At 35.8% G+C, this 23,410-nt stretch overlaps 1 protein-coding gene across 24 annotated transcripts in view; it reads right to left on the bottom strand.

The window, feature by feature from the left end:
• The window catches only part of ABLIM1 (actin binding LIM protein 1), a 400,442-nt gene that overhangs the window by 290,902 nt on the left and 86,130 nt on the right, over window positions 1-23,410 (bottom strand). The window contains exon 1 of one of the 24 annotated variants that reach the window (XR_008913124.1): window positions 1,058-3,056. The exons of the other annotated variants lie outside the window; for them this stretch is intronic. The gene's annotated coding sequence lies outside the window, so the exon portion shown is untranslated. Of the gene's footprint in view, window positions 1-1,057; window positions 3,057-23,410 lie in introns of those variants that run through there. 24 annotated transcript variants of the gene reach the window in all.

Below are 23,410 nucleotides of genomic sequence, written 5' to 3'. Positions count from 1 at the left end.
CTGCTAATAATTAGCATTCAAAAAACCTATAACTTCCCAAGTTAGAGTATGTAAAAGGAAAACAACAGAAAAATTGAAAGTAAAGAAAAAGGTCAGGGAGTATATGTTCTTTCCACCTTAAGTCATATGTTATTCTAGTCCCTAGACACTGAAATAAGGTATACTCTCTTAAGGGATATACTGAAAGGAATTGGACTCTACTGCTCAAGTCAGTCTGGGTGTGAGATGTTGATCTAAGCCTGATTTTTCCCCATACTATTGTTCAATTTTCACAGCAGTTTTTGTCAAATAGTGAGTTCTTGTCCTAAAAGCTGGGACCTTTGGATTTATGGAACACTAGCTTACTGAGGTCATTTACCCCTCGTCTATTCCATTGCTCAGTGCAGTCTGTAGCCTTCCAAGGAGTGGCCAGTTTGGTTTAGCCTGATTGGAAGACCCTGTCTGATGGATGCAATGTTAGCAGTCGTTCCTTGGGACACTCATAAGAACAAGCCACGTTTCTCCTGTGTCTAGCCAGGTTTTTATGGAGTATTTTTCGGTAAAAGAAACAGCTATTTTTAAGAATTCAGAGAGAATATCTGATCCAAAATCATTTTCCATTTAAAGAAAGGAGAAGGGAAAGACAAGGATTCTAATAAATCTATGGTCACAAATATAACAAGAATGGAATATGAAAGAGAAGAAACCAGCAGAAAAAAAGTTAATAGGCAGTCACAATGAATCTCTGACAAATTCTTCAAAAAAAGGAACCCACATCAAAAAATTAACAGACCCTTTGAGACGTTTGCAAAAGAAAAACAGATAAGAATAAAAAGTTTTCTACTCAAGGAACAAATGTACTGTCTACAAATAATATATATGCATACTAGTTACATATGTATGTAAAACATTTCATGCAAAAAATCACATAAACATATAAACATGAATTAAATCAGCATAACATTATGAGTTAACAGAGATCCCCAAGTTTCTTCCTTTTATCTTTAAAAAGAAGTAATGCACAGTCAGTCCAAAACCTCACTTGTTAGGGTTTGCTACATATAGTACAGGTTCTAACCTTTGAAGTCCTCAATAGTGTAGTGGGGGTCCATCAGTGCAATCACCAGCTCATTAATATTTCCAAATCTTCAAGTGCACAGCCTTTCCTTACTAGATAGTTGACATACTGGAAGGCTGAGTCTAATGCCTGCAAGAGGAGTTTCAGATCCTGGCTCTTTTCCCACTATTTCATGGGCTGACTTGGAAGTGAGGGAGTGGTGCCATCACAGAGGGTGTGCCACAGCCGTAGCCAAAGCCAACTCAGGAAGAATGATGATTTTCCTGTACCATTCTAGTTCATTGCTCAGCTCTCTTGTGGGTGAACATCTCTGGCCTAAATCATTTGCCTCCTCCTTTGCCCTATAACACTGCCAAATTTTCTAGCCACTTGAGAGCAATATCAAACCTCATTTACTGTCATGATATCCCAAATGCTGTAATTTCTGGGCAACTTGTTTTTAAAAGATGTAAAAATATATTCTCCCAACTTCCCTCTCCATAAATTAGAGTCCATATTTTGGTCAGGGTTAGTTAACTGTAATTCAAACACATGTAAAACGAAAAAAAAAAGTTTTATTTCCCCAAGACTTGTTTTATTTTCTCTTTTCAAATAGGCTACTCTCTTGAACAGATGGGCATTAATTTTTTTTAATTAAAAACTTAATTTGAAATAGCAGTATTTTGCTACTATAAGTTTGGCATTATTCAACCTAGATTTAGAGACTTATTTTTCTGAAAAAGTGTTAGCAGTAGAGTGTGAGACAAGGCACTAACTTTGAGCCTTTGTACATTAGTCACATGGCTGTCTAAAAACAATTACCTCATCAGGAAAGGCTCAGGAAAAAGGGAATATTTTCCTTCTCTGAGTAATACTCTGTTGTTCAGTCTCCCGCCCCACAACTCCATGCTTCTCCCTAGCTTCTTTCAAATTTACATGATGAATGTAGATATAAGCAATACTCATATAGAAAAAGATACTTAAGCTCAACACTAGACACATTGGTCAATGGGGGAGTGAGGACTGGCAAACTTTTCTAAATGCAAACTATTCTCCTTGATAATATCCATTAATATTGTCCACTTGAAGATTCTGGTCAAAAACTGGTCCTTTCACCAGTCAATTGACTTAAGAAAGAATAACCAATCATTGCTTAGTTTCTACATCTGGAAAACTAATCAAGAAACCAAGTTTGCTCTGGATCCCTACCAATTCTTTTCTACAACTCATAAGAATTAGTATCTGGTGCTGCCTAAATTTGTGGGCTCCCACTGGGCTTTCTCATTGTGGTCCAGAACACAGCCTGGGAACTTTGTGCTACTGATAACTTCCTCCTGACTTGGCTCAAGTATCAGGCGCCAGGCAAAGGATCACGACTGGGTTATATACAGATAAAATGTTTGGCATTCACCTGGCTGTCATATGTTGGTGGCTGCCAAAAAGACAGTGGTATTTATTAAAATCTCCTCATTAAGATTTGCATCTGACTTTTTCTGTGTAGTCTTGTTTCCATAGCTCAACTTTTTCCCCCTCTGAGCTATTGCTTAGGAAGTCAGCACCATCAGATTTTTACCAAGAGGACAGAAAAAGAGACACCAAGATGGCTTTTATAGTTGTTTCTCATTCTCATCAATTGGTATTTGGAAATGTTCTGAATTTGTTTCACTCCTCACTCTATTCTCCATTTGTATTTACTGGCTAGTTTTGAGAAGGCAGAGATATCTTAAGTAACTGCTATTTTGAAAGGCTACATTAGTGGTCTAAGAGATATTTAAGAATAAATGGTCTTCCCCAGGTAGGATTTATACCAGGAATGCAAGGATGGTTCAATATTAGGAAAACCATCCACATAATTGACCATATTAACAAGCAAACCGACAAAAATCACATGATTATCTCAATAGATGCAGAAAAAGCCTTTGATAAAATGCAACACCCATTTCTATTGAAAATACTAGAAAGTATAGGAATAGAAGTGTCCTAAAAATAATAAACAATATATATCTAAAACCATTAGCAAACATCATCTGCAATGGGGATAAAATAGAAACCTTCCCAAAAAGATCAAGAGTGAAACAAGGATGCCCATTATCACCTCTATTATTTTTATTTGACATTGTACTAGAAACACTAGCAGTAGCAATTAGAGAAGAAAAAAGAAATTGAAGGTATTAAAATTGGCAATGAGGAGACTAAGCTATCACACTTTGCAGATGATATGATGGTTTACTTAAAGAATCCTAGAGAATCAACCAAAAAGCTAGTTGAAATAATCAACAACTTTAGCAAAGCTGCAGAATACAAAATAAACCCACATAAGTCATCAGCATTTCTATTTATTTCCAATACATCTCTGCAGCAAGAATTAGAAAGAGAAATTCCATTTAAAATCACCCTAGACAATATAAAATACGTAGGAATCTATCTGCAGAGACAAACACAGGAACTATATGAACACAGCTACAAAACACTCTCAAAACAATTAAAACTAGATCTATACAATTGGAAAAACATTGATTGCTCATGGGTAGGATGAACTAACATAATAAAAATGACAATCCTACCCAAACTTATTTACTTATTTAGTGCCATACCCATTGAACTAACAAAAAAACTTTTTTACTGAATTAGAAAAAACCATAACAAAGTTCATTTGGAAGAACGAAAGATCAAGGATATCCAGGGAAATCATGAAAAAAAAATGCAAAGGAAGGATGACTTGTAGTCCCAGATCTCAGACTTTATTATAAAGCAGCGGTCATCAAAACAATTTGGTACTGGCTAAGAGACAGAAAGGAGGATCAGTGGAATAGACTTGGGGTAAATGACCTCAGCAAGACAGTCTATGATAAGCCCAAAGATCCCAGTTTTGGGACCAAAATCCACTATTTGATAAAAACTGCTGGGAAAATTGGAAGACAGTATGGGAGAGATTAGGTTTGGATCAACATCTCATACCCTACACCAAGATAAACTCAGAATGTGTGAATGACTTGAATATAAAGAAGGAAACTATAAGTAAATTAGGTGAACACAAAATAGTATACATGCCAGATCTCTGAGAAAATAAAGACTTTAAAACCAAGCAAGAGCTAGAAAAAAATCACAAAATGTAAAATCAATAATTTTTTATTATATCAGATTAAAAAGTTTTTGTAAAAACAAAACCAATGCAACCAAAATTAGAAGGGAAGTAATAAATTGGGAAACAATCTTAATAACAAAAACCTCTGACAAAGGTCTAATTACTCAAATTTACAAAGAGCTAAATCAACTGTACAAAAAAATCAAGCCATTCTCCAACTGAAAAATGGGCAAGCGACATGAATAGGCAATTTTCAGTTAAAGAAATCAAAACTATTAATAAGCACATGAAAAAGTGTTCTAAATTTCTGATAATCAGAGAGATGCAAATCAAAACAACTCTGAGGTATCACCTCACACCTAGCAGATTGGCTAACATGACAGCAAAGGAAAGTAATGAATGCTGGAGGGAATGTGGCAAAGTTGGGGACATTAATTCATTGCTGGTGGAGTTGTGCATTGATCCAGCCATTCTGGAGGGCAATTTGGAACTATGCCCAAAGGGTGCTAAAAGACTGTCTGCCCTTTGACCCAGCCATACCACTGCTGAGTTTGTACCCCAAAAAGATAATAAGGAAAAAGACTTGTACAAGAATATTCATAGTTGCGCTCTTTGTAGTTGCAAAAACTTGGAAAATGAGGGGATGCCCATCAATTGGGGAATGGCTGAACAAATTGTGGTATATGTTGGTGATGGAATACTATTGTGCTCAAAGGAATAATAAAGTGGAGGAATTCCATGGGGACTGGAACAACCTCCAGAAAGTGATGCAGAGCGAGAGGAGCAGAACCAGGAGAACATTGTACACAGAGACTGATACACTGTGGTACAATCGAACGTAATGGACTTCTCCATTAGTGGCAGTGCAGTGACCCTGAACAACTTGGAGGAATCTACGAGAAAACACACTATCCACATTCAGAGAAAAAACTGTGGGAGTAGAAACCCGGAAGAAAAACAACTGCTTGATCACATGGATCAAAGGGATATGGTTAGGGAATAGAGACTTTAAAGGAATATCCTAATGTAAACACCAACAACATGGAAATGGATTCTGATCAAGGACACATGTAATACCCAGTGGAATTGTGTGTTGGCTATGGGAAGGGTGGGTAAGGGGAGGGAGGAAAATAATGTGATTCTTGTAACCAAAGAATAATGTTCTAAATTGACTAAATAAATAAATTTTAAAAAATAATAAAAGAAAAAAGAAAAAGTAAAAGAGTAAATGGTTGTCTGATAAACTGTTACAGTATAACTCTCATTTTATTGAGGAGGCAGTAATAGTGCTGGTCTTGGAGTTGGGAAGAACTATATTCCACCTCAGACACTAACTGTATAACTCAGAACAAGACACTTTATCTCTATCCAGGATATAATTACTATGTTATGGTCATAATGATCTGTATTGGTGGAAAGAATTCTTTATTCTGATAAAATCACAGATTTTTTTAAAATCCTTTACCTTCTGTCTTAGCATCAATTTTAAGAAAGAGGAGTGGCAAAGGCTAGGCAATCCATATTATATGACTTGCTCAGGGTCATACAACTAGGCAGTATCTGAAACCACATTTGAACCCAGATCCTATTGACTCCAGGCCTAGTGCTCTACCCACTGTGCCCTCTTAACTTATAAATTCTTAAACTGTAAGTTCATGGACTCTAAAAAGGTCAGAGAATAGAATTTAGAGTGTCCACAAACTTGGGTGAGAATAAATCATTATTTTCATTGACCTTTAACTTAGATCCAGCATTTCCTTCAATTATTTATATAACAAACATTATTCTGAGTTTATATCCTTCACCAAACTGCTAAATGGGCTCACAATACAAAAAAAGACTAATAATACCTGATCTAATCCAATTCCCTCCATTACAGATGAGAAAACTGAAGTCAAAGAAAGTAAAATCATTTGCCCAGTCTCAGAGATGGTTGCTAACCACTCTCTCAAGCATTATCAATTCCTATTAAACATGTCTAATAATTGCCTCCCCTCTTTTCAGTTTTCATCTTTAACTCTACATAATTTGATATTATTGACTACTCTTTCATATATACATACCATATGCACACACTATCACTTCTTTGTTTTCTTATTATTACTCTTTCCTAGTTCTTCTAATTCTCTTACAACTTTCCAGGTTTCTTCATTGGTTGCTAGACTATTTCTTGGCTACCCTAGATGGGTATTTCCCAAGGGTCTAAGATTCCATCTCCTTCCTCCCTACAACAATTGTTCTCAAAATGTGGTCCATTGATACCTGAGGGTCCCTAAAACCCTTGCAGAAATGTCAGAAAATCAAAATTATTTTCATAATATTAAGATACTTTAATTTCTAATATAGTAATTATTGATGGGTATAACTTACAGAAACATTCTTTGAAAGATACTTAATTTCTAAGACTGTAAAAGAGTTGTGGGGAAAAAAAATCTAACACCCATTGTCCTATCCTTTTTCTACTGTCTATCATATTCCTACACAGTTTCGATATCACTTCTATGTAAATGATGCCTTTATCTATATCTCTTGCCAGAAAATACCAATTTTTATCTATTTTTAGGAAAATATGTATAGGGTGATTGACAGTGTCAAAGGTTGCAGAGATCTTAAAAAAGGATGACTGAGAAAGAGTCTTAAAGATTTGGCAATTTACAAAGGTTTACAAAGAGACCCTTGGAAATTTTAGAGAGTAGTTTAATGATGAATGCCGAGGGTTTAGAAGACAGTGAGAAGTGAGGAAATAGAGGCACTCAGTGCTGACTACATTCTCAAGGAATTCTGTCATCAAAGGGAAGGGAAATGGGATAATAGCTAAGGATGTGTCTCAAATTCTATGATGGCTCTGTGATCTCATCAATTTTGATATTCCCTTCAACAATACCGATTGCAATCCATTCATACATAAGCAATTCTTGTCCAAGTCCTCCAGAAGAACATCAGGTTTGTCAGTTCCTTATCCCTCATTCTTAACAGGTAACCATGCCAAATTTTAAAGAAAACATGAGGGCAGGGAGGTAGCATAGTGGATAGAGTGCCCATACCTGGAGTTGGGAGGACTTGGGTTCAAATGTGGCCTCAGACACTTCCTGGCTGTGTGATCCTGGGCAAGTCACTTAACTCAAATTGTCTACCCCTTATCATTCTTCTGCCTTGAAACTGATACTCAGTATTGATTGTAGTATAGAAAGTAAGGGTATAAAAAAAAGAAAAAATATGCTCATATATTTCCCTGATCATAGCTTTTATTCCACTTCTCAAAGTTCCTTATTTATATGACCATGTATCATACACACCTAAAATACTTTTAGTTCTAAAAGTGCAAGGAGTGTGTGTTAAATAAATTTTCAGATATAGAGCAGTACTGAGCACACAAGAGGATTAATAAATGTTTGTTTATTTATTTATTTTTAATTTTTTTAAATGATAAATTAAGAGAATTTTTCCATAGTTACATGATTTATGTTCTTTCCCTCCCTTCCTCCCATCCCCTCCCATAGCCAATGTGTAATTCCACTGGATTTTACATGTGTCACTGATCAAGATCTATTTCCATATTATTAGTATTTGCACTAGGGTGATCCTATAGAGTCTACATCCCCAATTGACCCATATGATCAAGCAGTTGTTTTTCTTCTGTGTTTCTACTTCCACAGTTCTTTCTCTGGATGTGGATAGTTAATAAATGTTTACTGAATCAAAATGGCTTCACCCTTTAAACTAAAAAGAAGAGACAGAAACTTGAAGTGAACTGAACACTAAAAAAACATATCTGTTGGGGGAAAAAACAAAAATTAAATTAGTAATAAAATTTCATTCAATAGCAAAAAAGATGGACAAAAAGAATTTTATTTTATTTTCCTTAAATATCTGTTTCAATGGAATTTTGTGATAAATAGATAACTTAATTGCTTAAAAGAATATCACTAGGCTAGTACCATAAAGTTATCTGCTAGAGTGATCACTTCAAGAGTTAACAGGACTTTATAATATTCTGAATCTTTTAAGAATCAGGCACTCTAATTAAAAAAAAAGAATCAGGCACTCTTAATGATGAGCTTATAATGGCCTTTCAAAAGTACATCTATTTCTATACAATCATTCATAATAATTTATTTTGGCTCAAAATGGAGTCTTAAGAAATGCCATTGCTTCAAAATTCCTTTACCTGACAGCAATTCTATAACAAAAAATAAATTAATGGAAACTATTTAATAGAATTGAAGAAAACAAGCTTTTTTGAACACCAATAATGTATTAGGAACTGTGCTCAGCACTTTACAAATATTATCTATCTCATTTGCTCCTTATGGAAGCCCTGGGAAAATTTTACAATTGAGGAAACTAAGGAAGACAGAAGTTAAGTAATGTGCCCAGAATCACATAACTAATGAATAAGTTCCAATATCTAGAACTGTGGTCAGAATTTATACCCTTCTTGAGTCAATATCTGTATAAATCAGGGCCCTATTCAATAGTTCTCTGTGAGGCAAAGTTGTTTCCCCACCTGAAATATTCAGAAGAATCTTAGAGCAGTCTGAGATAAATGTCTTGAATGTGAAAGTAAATTAAGTGAAGGATCTGCCAAATTGTTCCCAGACTGTCTATTGAAGAGATTAAATAATAAAATATGAGAGAATGTTCCGATGTGTGTTAAAGTAAAAAAGAATAAAAATACATATATAGAGTCCTATGCTCGTGAGATCCTCCATGCATGTAACTAATATATTGTTAAGTCTCATTGTACCCTAACAGACTATGTAGAAATGGGAGATTGATATCTAACCAGGTCTTCCTACTCCCAGGCTCCATTGCTATAAAGGATTTGGCTTACTATCTTTGTACTCCTAATTCTACAAGGTGAAGAACGAAATCACTCCCTGAGTTCCTAAGAAAGCGGGAGTGAAAACTATATAAAAATAGACATTCTTTGAGGAGAAGACTCTGTTAATGGGACTAATCATCATCATTATTATTATTATTCTCTAATAATAGTGTCTAGGCCATCACAACAGCCTGACAATAGGTACTTCTCCCACTAGCTTCTCCATCATCCAAATGATCTTTTATACCACTGTGAGAATCATCATCATAGCTGAGATTGCTGTATCAATTTCCTAAATGCCCTCTTGTGCAAAGCATTTGTATGGAATGTTGAAGATTTAGTTAGAGCTTGCTATTTAAAACAACAAATGTTTATAGTAATTATATATAATAGTAATAATAAATAATGAATGTGACTATGTTAGATATTAATATTACATATTAGCAATGAACATTATATATATATATATATGTATATATCACTTAATATGCCATCATCTCATGTGATATGTAATGATGGGTGCATAAGAGGACTTTGGAATCTTGGCATCAGTGCTAAGGGGAAGACAGCATTGGTTGGAGAGCAAGGGATTCTGGGAAAGTAAACTGACCTGAGAAAGATCTATAGGGAATTCTGGGCCTTTTGAGCTGAGTCCTTGACCTGGTAAGACCTGTTCCCAAGCTGAGGATTTCACTGAGGGCCACAAGAGAATATTCTGTTCCTGTATTCAAATTCTTCCACAAACCTATCATCTGCCTTATATCTCCAACTACCTCTCAACTGAGAAGATACTTCAAATCCAAAAAGGGGGTTATGGACTCAGAAGAGAGAGCCCAGCTCCCTTGCCCTTCCAGCCTTCTTGTACCTATCTCTTTATAGTTTCTTTGGCAAGATAGATATATAAATTAAACTGTGGGGTTATTTAGTTGGGATATGGGAGGGAGAAACCTGGGTCCGTGAAACTATGCTGCCCAGGTGAGAGACTATGTTAGGAAGAACATTAGGGAAAACAACCCCACTTTCCATCTTTTATTTGCCTACAGTACCTCTATTAAACTTTACTTACTCCAGTCATATTTGTCCAGCTTCCTGACTTACACTTGAGGAAGTATCTGATCAAATTTAACAGAGAGGCACCTGGACCATTCCTCACTGAGGCAAGGCTTGCCTCCAAATCCCCTCTGTGCCCGAGAAACTGAGGCTATCTTTGGGTTTATTCAATAGAGGAACCTTGTCATCAACTCCCCATTACCCCTTTTCCCCAGGGGACCTCAATATATCAGTACTGCAATTGACAGCAATCTCTCTCAAAGGAGTGAGAGAAGAGTAGGTGTTAGCCCATTCAGGCTTCAACCCTCTCAGACTCCTCTCCAGAAACTCCTTGAGAAATTCCACTGATACACCATCAAAACCAGTGGAGGGAACCTTTATCTTAACTTCAGGAACCTTCATTTTTACAGATACGACAATCTTGTAAATGTTTATAGAATGAATGAGATAGATACTATAGATAGCATTTTCATTTTATAAATGAAGAAACTAAGTTCAGGAAAGCGAAATGGCTTGTTTTGGATGTTATGGAGATATTAAATATTGAAAGAAAAATATGAACTCAAGTATCTCCTGGATTCAAAATTCAGCAATTTTTCTACTATATTTTGCTGCTGCTGTTGCTGCAATAGAAGGAGAGGTTCTCATGACAAGAAAGTTTGGAAATACTAGGTAGAAAAAATGTGGGAGGAAAGAATCAACTTGTAAAAAAATTTTTTATAAATTTAGTGGCAAAAAATTGGAAATTGGGGGATGGCTGAATAAGTTGAGGTATAAAGTTATAATGGAAAACTATGGTACCATAAGAAATAATGAACAGGATGAGTTCCTGAAAAACCTGGAAAGACTTATATGAACTGAGGCAACATAAAATGAGCAGAATCAGAGAACAGTGTATACAGTAATAAATATTGTAGAATCATCAGCTGTAAAGGACTACACTATTATCAGCAAAACAAGGTTCCAAGATAATCCCAATGGACTCCTGAAAAAAAAAATACTATTCACAGCCAAAAAGAGAACTGTTGGGGTCTGACAGCAGATTAAAGTGTGACATCCTTCACGAGTTTTTTTTTTTTTATTGTATCTGTGAGATGTGTCTTCAGTCATGACATGGAGAATGTGGAAATACATATATCATGAAAGCACTGATATAACCTATATCAGACTATTTACTGACTCAAGGAGGATGGAGGAGAAAAGGATAGAGAGAGAATCTGAATGGCAAAATGTCAGAAAGCAATTGTCAAAAATTATTTGTACATGTACTTGAAAAAATATTTAATAAAAAAGAAAAAGTGTGACATTCTGTAGATGATATTACTAAAAACTTAAGAATACGTACTTCATTATATACCCTGATATAGGGTAACATAGTGTGGTAGAAAGCTTGGAATGAATTGGTGAGGATATCTGACTTATAAGTTTTATTAACTCTATAGACTGTCTTGGATAAAGCACGAGAGTCTCTCTCATTCTCTATTTCTATGTCTATTAAATGAAGATGCTGATACTTGCCTTGAATATTTCAAGTTTTTTAAAAAGATTTGATCAAATGAAAGTGCTTTTAAAAGTAGTAATTATAAAATGTAAGAGGTTTATTTGTAAGTGCAATGGTAACAAAATGGTGGATTTGGAATAAGGGTCCTTGATTTCAAATTCTAGATGTACTGCTTATAAGTTGTCTGATGCATATAATCTAAAAAATTATGGTTTGGACTTGATAACTTAACCTTTCCAGCTACAGACTTATTATACCACCACTATTTACTGACTAAGTATAGGGCTGTATTCATTGATTAGTTATTCAATGATTCCTATAATGTTTTTGCAAAAAGATGGGGTAATATAGACCCTATAATAGTGGGGGTTATAAAAATTTCCTTTTTGTCAATATTCTTCTTTTCCTATATGGGATGACTTGAGATGATTCTAGACTCCAGGAAACCTACAACTTAAATTAGGCTTTTTAAAGATATTTGTAAGAGCATGGCACAGATGGGGAAATATAGTAGATTCTTAGCAAGATTTAATGAAGAATATAAGGAAACTCATTTGTTTATGTAGGCTAGGATTCCCAGAACATTCCTAACCAATAATATGTTCCATTTAAATAACCCACACTGTATGCCTGCAAAACCCTTTAAAGTTAAATCTTCCAGAGTCAAAACTATTCCCAAACCACCAAAACCAACACTAATACTCTTATGAACCTCAAATTAGCCAGAAATAATTAAGGGCAGAATATGGCACTCATTATAGAACCACAACAGACTATCTGAACAAGTTCAGTATTATAGAATTTTGCAGTACCTTTCTTTTCCTCTTTTCTCCCTATCTTTCTCTTCGCACCTGGCCATCAGCTACATGTAGACTACAGTTGCTCATTGTAAAAACAGTAGGAAGAACAATTCTACTCCTGCTATCCTACTGAAAGCTTCACTATGTGAATAAAAAGAAGAAACTACTATGGCATAAAGAAATTGCCTACTCTAAACAGAACAAACCATTATATTAAATAAAAATGATCCTCTATGGTGCTGCTTTTGCATTTTTTGGTGCGTTCCACATTTATCACTATCATACAAATGTGCCATGGCTATAGCAACAGCAGTTTTCACCAAGTGCCTTTACCAACAGGAGCTCATGAAGGATATTTATTAGTGCCAATTAAAAACTCAAGGTCAGTTTGTTCCACACACAGAGGCACATACTCTAAATGGGGTCTGCTGTCATCAGAAGTTAGGAAGGCTGGATAAACACCTAGAATACATGTGCATGCCTTGGAAAGCTTAATCTTTTATTCCATTGCCTACTGCACATTTTATCCAAAATACCACCAACAAGTTGCTATGATAGCTTCAAGTTTTCCTTGAGACTACTTTTCTACTCATTTAAAGATACTGTTATTTTATTCTAGGGGACAAGAATATTCTGCCTAAAAAACTGACTTTCCAACCTTCAACTTGAGATGGAAATGTAAATTACTGACTTCTGATTGTTTTTACTCTTACCTCTTCCTTGTTCTTTTTCAGCAGGTGATTAGACTGTGCCTTTATGAACATATTGGGTTTGGATTATTCTAATCTAAATGCATCACTATTTTATTCAGTGGGGTTAAGGATGGGGAGGAGAAAAGTGAGAGAGAATACAACCCTTTGGGTCCCTTAGTAGCCTAACTTCTGACCTTCTCACGCAACTTGAAATAATCTTTCAAAAATTACTGATGGGCCTTTAATTGTCAAATCTGCCAGGCATTTCTCAATTCTCACTCTTCTCAACCTCTCTATAGCATTTGACACTTTACCACATTATTCTCCTGGATCCTTTGTACTCTTTAGCTTTTTGTAGCTGTTCTTTCTTGGTTCTCCTATATCTTCGACTCCTTCCTTCCAGAATCCTTTGCTGGATTACTCTTTGTCACTTTTATTGCAACAGAAAAAAGTTATACATTTGAATTTTAATAAACAAATCATTACTGAGGCCCCCTTATGCACCTTAGTGAGGTTCCCAACACACTTAAAAACCTGTATTTCAAGAATTTATAAACAGGAACCAAACCAAACCAATGAATGTTTATATTTCACAAACATTTCTCATTCTTCTCCTTAGAGAGTAATAGAACTTCAGAGCAGAAAAGCACTCCCTGAATCATCTAGTCCTACCCTCCCCGAAGAGGGAACCCTTCCTATACATCCCCATCAAGTATTTATCTCAAAGATAAAATCTGCCTCCTTGTAACTTTAATGCATTAATCTTTGTCTTGTCCTCTGGGGCCAAGAAGAAACAAGTCTAATACCTCTTCTCTAAGAAGTATTGTTTTCTTTCTTACCCCACCTTCTCTTTCCTCTCTCACATAGCTACCATAAGTGGTAATCCTGAAGAAAATCAGCACTATATTTGGCAAATGACATCCCTCAGATAAAGCAGTCTCCTAACTAGCTGTCTCTCTTTGCCCTCATGGCTGAAAAGACCCTAGCATCCTCATTTTAGTGCCATTCCCACCCTGCAATTACACCTAAGAATCTAAGTCCAGATATATTAGCATGGTGGAGTAATGGGTGAATGGAAGAACCTGGCACAAGTACTGAACCTTTAATAGTTCTGCCTATTAACAATGGCCCTCAGTCTGCGGGAGTTTGGGGTTCAGCACTTTTATAAACCAAAGCTGACCTCAGTGGGCCAGTTGTAAACCAAGAACTCTTCTTAAAAACTTCATTATATGCTATTAATCATTTCTGAGGGCCCACAGTTCCCACAGACCCACTAGGCCACAACTTTAGGCACTTTGCAGATAAGGTCCACTTTAGAAAACCCAACACACACAAATCTAGATTTGTGAAATAGTGAAGCAGGGCAAATGATTCACCCTATGTGCATGCAGATGGATCATTTGATTTACAAAAGAACTCCCCAAAGGATGATTCCCTCTTAAAGATAAGTGTTTGTTTATGTATTATTATCCATTTGACAGAGGTCAGGGTAGGAAAAATAAAATTCTTATAAGACACTGCCAAATCATGGTCAAAATTGATGATAAAGCATTCCTAAGTTTATAATATACATCAATAAGAAAACGGGATTTGCTTCATGAAAAGTTTCACAAAAATTTAAAGAGAAAATATTGTGTAAAATGAGACACTATACCACCCATTCTTGGGGACATCTTGGCTATGAAGTCCATCAAAAAAAGAAATGTGGCTAAATTATTTTAATAATTGAACTCATTTCTGCCTATTGAAATCTGCCTTAGCCTTCAAGATCCAGCTCAAACGACATTTCTTCCATGAAGCCTAAATTATCAAGTCATCCAAATGGTCCAGTGAATAAATCATTGCTCTTTAGGTCAGGAAGACCTGAGTTCAAATCGTACCTAAAACGTAAAATTTTTAACTTTTCTGTCTCAGTTTCTTTATCCTTAAAATGAGGCAGTTGAATCCATGGTGGCCAGAGAGGTCCCTTCTAATTCCTTCAAAATCTGTGATTTCATCAACTAGGTATTCCTTTCACTACCCTCCATGCTTCAGTCCTTATGAGCTGATATATACATAAAAAAAAATTAACCATCACCTGCATAGCCAAACTTTTGGTGATACCATCTGACACCCTTACAAAATCTACCTACTTCTTAATCTTCCAAGTCTGTTCTTTTTCTCCCACAATGGAGAACTTCTTCAAACCCTACTTCCACATGGAAGTGTATTCAGATGGGGTATATTAAGGAGAGGTTATTAACACCTCCCTCAGAAACGTCATTAGTTCACTCAACAAATATGTATTGACTTTGTTCATTGTATCGTGCTAGAAACACAACGGATGAAACAAAGCGGTTAAACACCCGGTGTCTGGCTTCACTGGGCTATAGACCTAGGACTTGATTCCACAGTGCTAACCTAAGAAACTCTTCATCATACCATAACAATTTGCTGCTAGAAATCACATCAGGAGTGCTTTGTTACAAAAGCACACCAGGAGCCCTTCCAGAATTGTGACTACATGAAGATGAAAAAATTCCTTCTTGTGGCTTTGTACAATCAAAGCAAACAAAGAGCCTTGTTTGTAAACCCTGGGCTCAACCAATAATGCATTATATCATTGTCTTCTGGCAAACCAGAGCTTCAAGTTTCGAATAAGGTGGCCTATAATAATCCATCACTCTCTTCAGAGTTCATCAAATAACCAGAAGCCACATCAGCAACAACATACCTGTGAAATTCTTCCAATTTCAATCCCCAAATGTTTTAAGTCAGAAATTCCACAATTTCAGGACCTAAAGGACTGGCAAATGGAAGCAAAACTCATTATTTACTTGGTAGTTTAAGGGAGAATTGGTGATGGTAGTTCTGGAAAAAAAGTGATTTAGTCCCTTCTCTATGTTAAATTAGTTCAAATCCACTATTGTTTATTAAATGCATACTAAGTCCAAAGCAATATACTTGACCCCATTGAATTGTTGAATTAGAGATAGAGGGAAAACAAAGATTATCCAATCCAACCCTCATATTTTACATCTTGAGAAAATGAAAGGTTCTCCCCAAGTGACTTGTTCAAGTCCCCTACAGGCACTAAGTGGCAAAACTGGAATAATGACACATTCCTTGTCCTCAAGAACCTTACAGTCCAGTAAGGAGATGTGTCTGCAAGTACATACGATGCAAGGTAGAAAGGAGAGAATGATTAACATGAAGAGATGATTAACATGAAATATTCCTTAAAAAAGGAGCAAAGTGAAATGTTTCCCCTAGGGGAGTAAGAAGGAGGCTTCACTATGGAGGTAGCACCTAATCAGGGCCTTGAGGGAACTGGAGGAATGTGGGTGTGCAGAGAGAGTAGGCTTCACAAATGAATAGAAATGGGAGAACTGAGATCAAGGTCCAAAGCTGATTGGAACTAGATTGCATAAGGGGAAATAGTGAGAAATAAGCCTCAATAGCATGAAATAATATACTAATTCAACAAATATTCACTTCAAATATTCATGAAAATTCAAATATTACAGATACTCACTTCACTAAGCTAACCTTGCAACAGTTCAGGTTGACAATGGCTAGAGATGAAAGATTCTGAGAAGGTGGCTCATCCTAAGAAGGGTTAACAAATAGGTACTTTAGAAGCTAACTAAACTGTTTCTAACTCAGAATCCCTTCTACAAAATGCTTAGTAAATGCCTATGCAGACCTGTGCCTGAAGACTTCATTCAACAGGGAATTTACTACCTTCTGGAGGCAGTTTTTTGCTCTAATTTTTAAAAAGTTATCCCTAACATAGAGCTGATATCTACCCTCCTATGACTTCTACCTACCAATTCTAGTTCTGCCTTTATGGCCAAGAAGAACAAGGTTAATCAATGTTCCATTTCAGTTCTTCCAAATATATGAAAATATCATCCCCCATCCCCCAAAATAAGTAGGTACACTCTACCCTCACCATCACTACCACCATTCTTCCAACTGATTCTTATATGGCATAGTGTCAAGTTGCTCACTAATTCTATCAATATCTTGATCACTAAACTCTGGATTCTCTTGCAATTTCCCAATTTTCTGTCTAAAATGTGACACCCAGCACTGAATAAAACAATCCTGATATGTTCAGACCAAGACAGAAAGTGGTGAGATCACTTCATCCCTCAACTTGTATATTATAATTCTCTTAATGAAACTTAAGATATTTTTCACCACTGTGTCATGTTGTTGACTCACTGAACTTAAAGTCAACTAAAATGCCACTTAAAACTCTAAACAACCTGTTTTCCTGCCATATTGCCTTCTATCTTATACAGAGAATGAACTAATGAAGGCCATTATTAGTAATTTCTTTAGAAATTCTCCAAAACTTTTGGGCCAATGACAATAGGTAGCCCAAATGTATTTCTCTGCCTCTGTCTCTGTCTGTTTGTCTCTCTCTTTCTCACTCTCCTCCCTCCCTTCAAAGAACTCTGAAGAAAAAAGGGAAAGACCATATTTCTAAACAGCAGAGGGGTCAGACACATAAACATTATTCAACTTCTCTGATTTGTAGAAAATAAGAAGAATAATTCTTCCTGACCCCACTTGACCAGCAGCACAAACTACCCTCTTCCCTAAATCCTATGCCCTTTCCATCTTGAGTGGATGTAGGCTCACTCTTAATATGCTCCTTTGGATTTAAATGGCACTTACAAATTTATCCCAACCTGAGTCAGAAACAGGAAAAGCTACTAAAGGTACAAGCTGAAAGCGAGAGCTCAAACTGGCCAACCGAACTGGCCTTTTGGGCACTTGGCCAAATGCCCCTGAGAAGCGAGATGTTCTGTCCTTGGGGGTTGTTGGCATTCCTTTTCTCAAGCAGCTGATCCTTGCAATAATTACAGTAAAGCTGCCAGAAAGAGCCTTCCTTGAGCTACTTACTCCACTCCAGGGAAGGTACCACCAACACACCAGCAAATGTCAGGAAGGGCAGAGAAACAGATTGGCTATACATGCCAGGAGGAACAAGGTTCTATCCTAGGTTGAGTTCAAATTCGATTCTCAACTAAAAATGAGGCAGTATGAAAATTTTAAAACTAGAAATCCCTAAGCAGGACAGGATAAAAATGAGAGTAGTACATACTTCAACTATCTCTAATACATGTCCATATGTATACTCTTTTCAAAGGAAAAAAATGTCACAAATCCATAGATTCTATGAGATACTGGTATTGATCTAATTTTCTTATCAATATTCATCTTAAAGTCAGAAATGTTGGAAAAAATAAAATAGAGAATATATTCCGGGGGGAGGGGGAGGATAAACAACAATGTAAAAAATATCCCACTTTTACAGTAACAATGGGGACATGGATCTTTGCTTCAAGAAAGAGCTAGAAGTTCTATTAGCTTTAGCCCTTCTCTTTCAGTGTTCTAAGCTGTGTCACTCCCATCTAGTGCTTTTAGTGCCTTCTAAAGACATCAGAGAATCAAAGCAAGGGGCCATGGTGGGATCAGGTAGAGGTGGTTTTAAGGAGGAAAAAGAAATGCATGTTTCTACCCCACTACAAAATGACTCAGCTGGATATGCAGATTGCATGGAGAGTATGTTGCTTGGACTCTGATGGAAGAAAATGCAAAACCTAGAAGCCATATAGTACACCAGTTAGACTAAAGAATAGTGCATATGCTGAGCAGTGATGTGAGATAAAACTGGAAATTATAGGGTAGCACCAAAGGAGTAGAAGATCTTAAATACAAGAAAAAAGGGTCTGAACTATACTTGGTACAAAATAGGGAGGCAATCAAGATTTTTGAGCAGAGGAGTGATATGACCATATCTATACACTGGCCTGGAGGGGAAAGTAGATGTAGGAGGGTCCGTAAGGTGTTTTTTCCAGTTGTTTAGTTCTGTGGTAATGATGGATTTTATGTCACATTAAAATATCCATACCCCTTGACATGCAGATTCTCCTGCTAAACACATAACCCGAAATGGTCACTCATAAAATGTCTAAAATATCTGCTGCAGTCAAGAATTTGAAACAAGGTGGATTGGCCATTGATTAGAGAGTGGCTTAAAAAATTGTGGTATGTGAATATGAAGAATGTCATTGTGCTATAAGAAACAGTGAATAGAGAGGAGGATGGAAAGACATGAACTAAGGCAAAATCAAGTAAGCAGAGTCAGGAAAACAATACACATGATAACTATAATGATGTAGAAGGAAAACAATAAATACAAAATGGCTAAAAATGAATATCTCAAAATTATGAAAAATAGGCTTGGTTTAAAAGATGAGATTGAGAAAATTTAGGCCCAATAGTCAAGGAGTTCAGATCCTGCTTCAGACACTTACTAGCACAAGTTATCTGTGACTGTACAGATGACTTAACCCTGTTGGTCTCAACTTCCTTAATTATAAAACAAGCTGGAGAAGAAAATGGCAAACCACTCTAGTATCTTTGCAAAAAAAAAAAAAACAACCAAATGGGACCACAAAGTTATTATTTAACTTTCAAAAAATTTTTACAAACAACTTGCTAGAAATACATCCATTAAGTAAAACAGGAGACACCTGTATGAAGATGTTGAACTTTTCTTTTTATTTACTTGGACCCAGAAATTTAAATACAGAAATTACCCCATTCAGCCTAATAAAGGGGAGTTGAGAACACTTCAAACTCACAACAGCTATTAGATCTAGTATTGTAGATAATTTATATTGTGAAATGTAGAAGGACTCATCCCACCCTGAAGGAGACCAACAATTGAAATTGAGTGATTACTCAAATAATAATCAAAATGCTGAGGGAGAGGCATAATCTGGGAGATTATTTGTAATGATGGCTTTATAAATACCTAATCTAATCCTCTCATTTTGAATATGTGCAAACTGAGTCCCAGAAAAGAAATGACTTAGTCAAGTATACATAAAGACTTCAAAGCAGAGTCAAGCTATTCAAATCATTAAACATTTATTAAGCATCCATTAGATGTCAGGCACAATGCCAAGCACTGTAGTTACCAAAAAAAAAAAAAAGGAAAAGACAGTCTCTGCCCTCAAGGAACTTACAATTTAACAAGAAAGGGACAACATGCAAACAAAAATATACAAAGCAAGCTATATACAGGATAAATGGGAAATAACTAACAAAGGAAAGGCATTGAAATTAAGAGAGATTGGGGAAGATTTCCTGTTGGAGGTAGGATTTTAGTTGGGACTTAAAGGAAGCCAACGAGACCAATAGTGGAAGTGAAGGAGAGACAATATTCCAGATGAAATCCAGTGTTCCTGACTCCTGGTCTAGTATACTTTCTACTAGACTAAACTTGCCTTTATTTTCTCAAAAGAAATAGGCTGTCAGCAGTGAATCTTTACTTTCTTGCTCAGACATCAGCTATCCAAAGTGATTTCTTTCCCTGCCCACAGACACTTCTTTCTCCTCCCACCTCCATCACTTTCCCAAATGGGTGTGCTAAAAATCCAGAGAATTTAGGTGCCAAACTCAATCTAAGTTGATCTTGTTGTAAACACAATTTTACCACCTTAGGAACAATTCCTTCCTCTTGAACAATGGAACAAGGAAATGACTCTAGCATTGTTGAAGGGATTACGTCACATTTTCTAATGCTTTCAGGAATTAATCCTGGAACATTGTTCTTCTGGGTTTGCCCATTCTTTGGAGTCAATTTTATTTTGGCCTAAAATTTAAGAGGGTTATATTAAGGCTTTCTATTCAGAGGTCATCAAGAAGGTTTTTTGTTTTTTGTTTTTTTAAGTACCTAACATAAACAGGTCTAAGCAAAATGAGAGAAAAGACACCCAATATTCCTGGTAATTGTTTTGTTGTTGTTCACAGAAGGGTATTTCTAAATCTTCTACACTAGGTTACACTCTTCACCCTGAAAGTTCATGGTCTGTAATTCCATGAATGGTCTTTAGGCTATTCAGTTTAAAGCAATATGGTACAGTAGGAAAAGCCATGATTGAGGATGAAAGGATCAGCTTTAAATTCCGGTCTTGGGGGGCAGCTGGGTGGCTCAGTGGATTGATAGTCAGGCCCAGAGATGGGAGGTCCTGGGTTCAAATCTAACCTCAGACACTTCCTACCTGTATGACCTTGGGCATGTCACTTAACCTCCATTGCCTAGCCCTTACCACTCTTCTGCCTTGGAACCAAAGCATAGTAATGATTCCAAGATGGAAGGTAAGGGTTTTTAATAAAAAAAAAAAATCCAGTCTTGCTTCTTAGTGTAACCTTTGTGACCTTGGAGTTACTTTTTCTAGGACTCAGTTTCTTTCTCTTTAAGCTGAGGGTGTTTTGTAGACGTTTATTAGAATTACTAGTCTACAGTTTCATGTATACTATTAAGCCTGTAAAAAGTGAGGAAATAGATGATTTCAAAGAGACACGGAAAGACATATAAAATGATGCAGAATGAAATGAGCAGAACCAAGAGAACAACTTGTACTATGACATCATGATTATAAAAGTAAACAATTCTGAAGACTTTTATAAAGTGAGAAGGAATGAAATGTGCAAATTTAGAAGACCCATTTATACAAAAACAACACTATAAAGGCAAGCAACTCTGAAAGTTGTAGGGCTCTGATCAATACCACAATCACACATGCCTCCAGAGTATCAATGAGGTGATGGATTCTAGGTGGAAAATGAAATATATACTTTTGGACATAGACAATGGAGGGAATTTGTCTTGCTTGATTACATTTGTTGAATGAACCCCCCCCCCAAAATGTGTGTGTTTGATGTGATAGAGACAGAGAGAATATATTTGTGTTAAATAAAATGTGTTTTTAAAATTAAATGAGAGCATGTTGGGTCCTAGAATCTTTAAGATCCCCTCTGGGTCTTAATATATGATCCTAGGAACCTCCTTAGGCTCACTCAGTTGGAGAATAAGGTGGAGATATACTCAGAATTAAATGTGATTTAAAAATAAAAAGCAAAAATTCAAAAATCTTCCTAGCTTACAAAATAGAAACTGTGGTGATGATACTGGGGATAAGAATAACAATAGATTTATAAGCCTCTGCTATTATTTTATTTGCTTGCAGCATCAAGCCTATTAATGTGTTCATATACACATACATCTTCACTACAAAGAATACCTATATCTTCGTTTTTTGTTCAGAAAACATGATTGCTTCCTTTTGCTTGTATATAATATGAAGAATAAAACATGTTTTTCTAATATGAAGGATCTCACAGTCTTATAAGAAAGAAACAAGTAACTAAAATACGAGAAAGAATATATGAAATACAAATATAGTGCTATACGAGTTCAATGTTGAGAGAGTTTATAGTGAAGAGTTCCTGAAGAAGAATATCATTTGAGTGGGGTCTGGAAAGAGAGACAGGATTTTAATGATCAGAGATGGAGGAAAGACTTTCCAAGAGAAAGAAATTAAATGAACAAAGATGAACAGAGATGAGGAAGTATGGAATGTATTCAAGGAATAAGAAATACTTCAGTCTGGATGGAGCAGAAGTTTCATGCTGGGGAACAGTAGGTGACATAACTATAATGGTTAGCTAGGTCCAGATTTTAAAGAACTTTGAATATTAGGAGTCTAGATATTATTCAGCAGGAAATGCCACGGAAAGGTTCTGTTCATTTTTATTTTCATTTCTTTTGTTTTTAATAGGAAGAGTAGTCATGATTACATTTTAGGAAAATTAATCTAAAAGTAATCTGTAGTATAGAATAAAAAGACAAGAGTTTGGAGGCGGAGAAACCAGTAGGGATTGTATTATAATTATGAAGACAAAGGAAATGAAAGTTTTAAGTAGGGTAGTGTCGGTAAGAGAGGAAAAGAAGGATAAGATATAGGACATATAGCCTTAAACCTGGGTTACTGCCATTAAGAGAAACAGGAAAAATGAGGAGAGAAAAGATGATGAATTAACATGCTAAGTTTAAGATATATTTTTGACAGTAGATAATTGAAAATACAGGTTGAAGATAAAGACAAATTGTAAGAATTAAAATTCAGGATTAAGTATATAGACCTGGAATGTCATTCTCTTCAGAAGTAATAACTGCCTAACAGAGAAAATACAAACTTTTCAGCCTGGTATTTAAATCCTTTCATGATCTGACTCTAAACTCCCTTTTCACATTACTCTCATTTATATTCTCAAATATATTTAGTTCATAACGAATCTTTTAGTTAGTAGTTTCTAGAATTTGTCATGAAGTCTCCCTATTTTATGTATTTCATGAAGCCCACCCCCAAACTATAATACACTCACTTGTTTTACCTTTACCTATCAAAATCTTTCTTTCTTTTCAATTCTATTCAGCAACTATTAAGTATCTAATATCTTAAATAGACCCTGCTTTTATGAAACTTTTATTTCACTAGTGGGATATGAGGGAAGGGAAAGAAAAAGGAACACGTATTTTTACCTATTATGTGCCAGGCACTGTGCTATAA

Source organism: Monodelphis domestica, chromosome 1 (genome assembly GCF_027887165.1).
Source record: "Monodelphis domestica isolate mMonDom1 chromosome 1, mMonDom1.pri, whole genome shotgun sequence".
Taxonomy (NCBI): domain Eukaryota; kingdom Metazoa; phylum Chordata; class Mammalia; order Didelphimorphia; family Didelphidae; genus Monodelphis; species Monodelphis domestica.
This window is presented reverse-complemented; position numbering and strand designations above follow the sequence as displayed.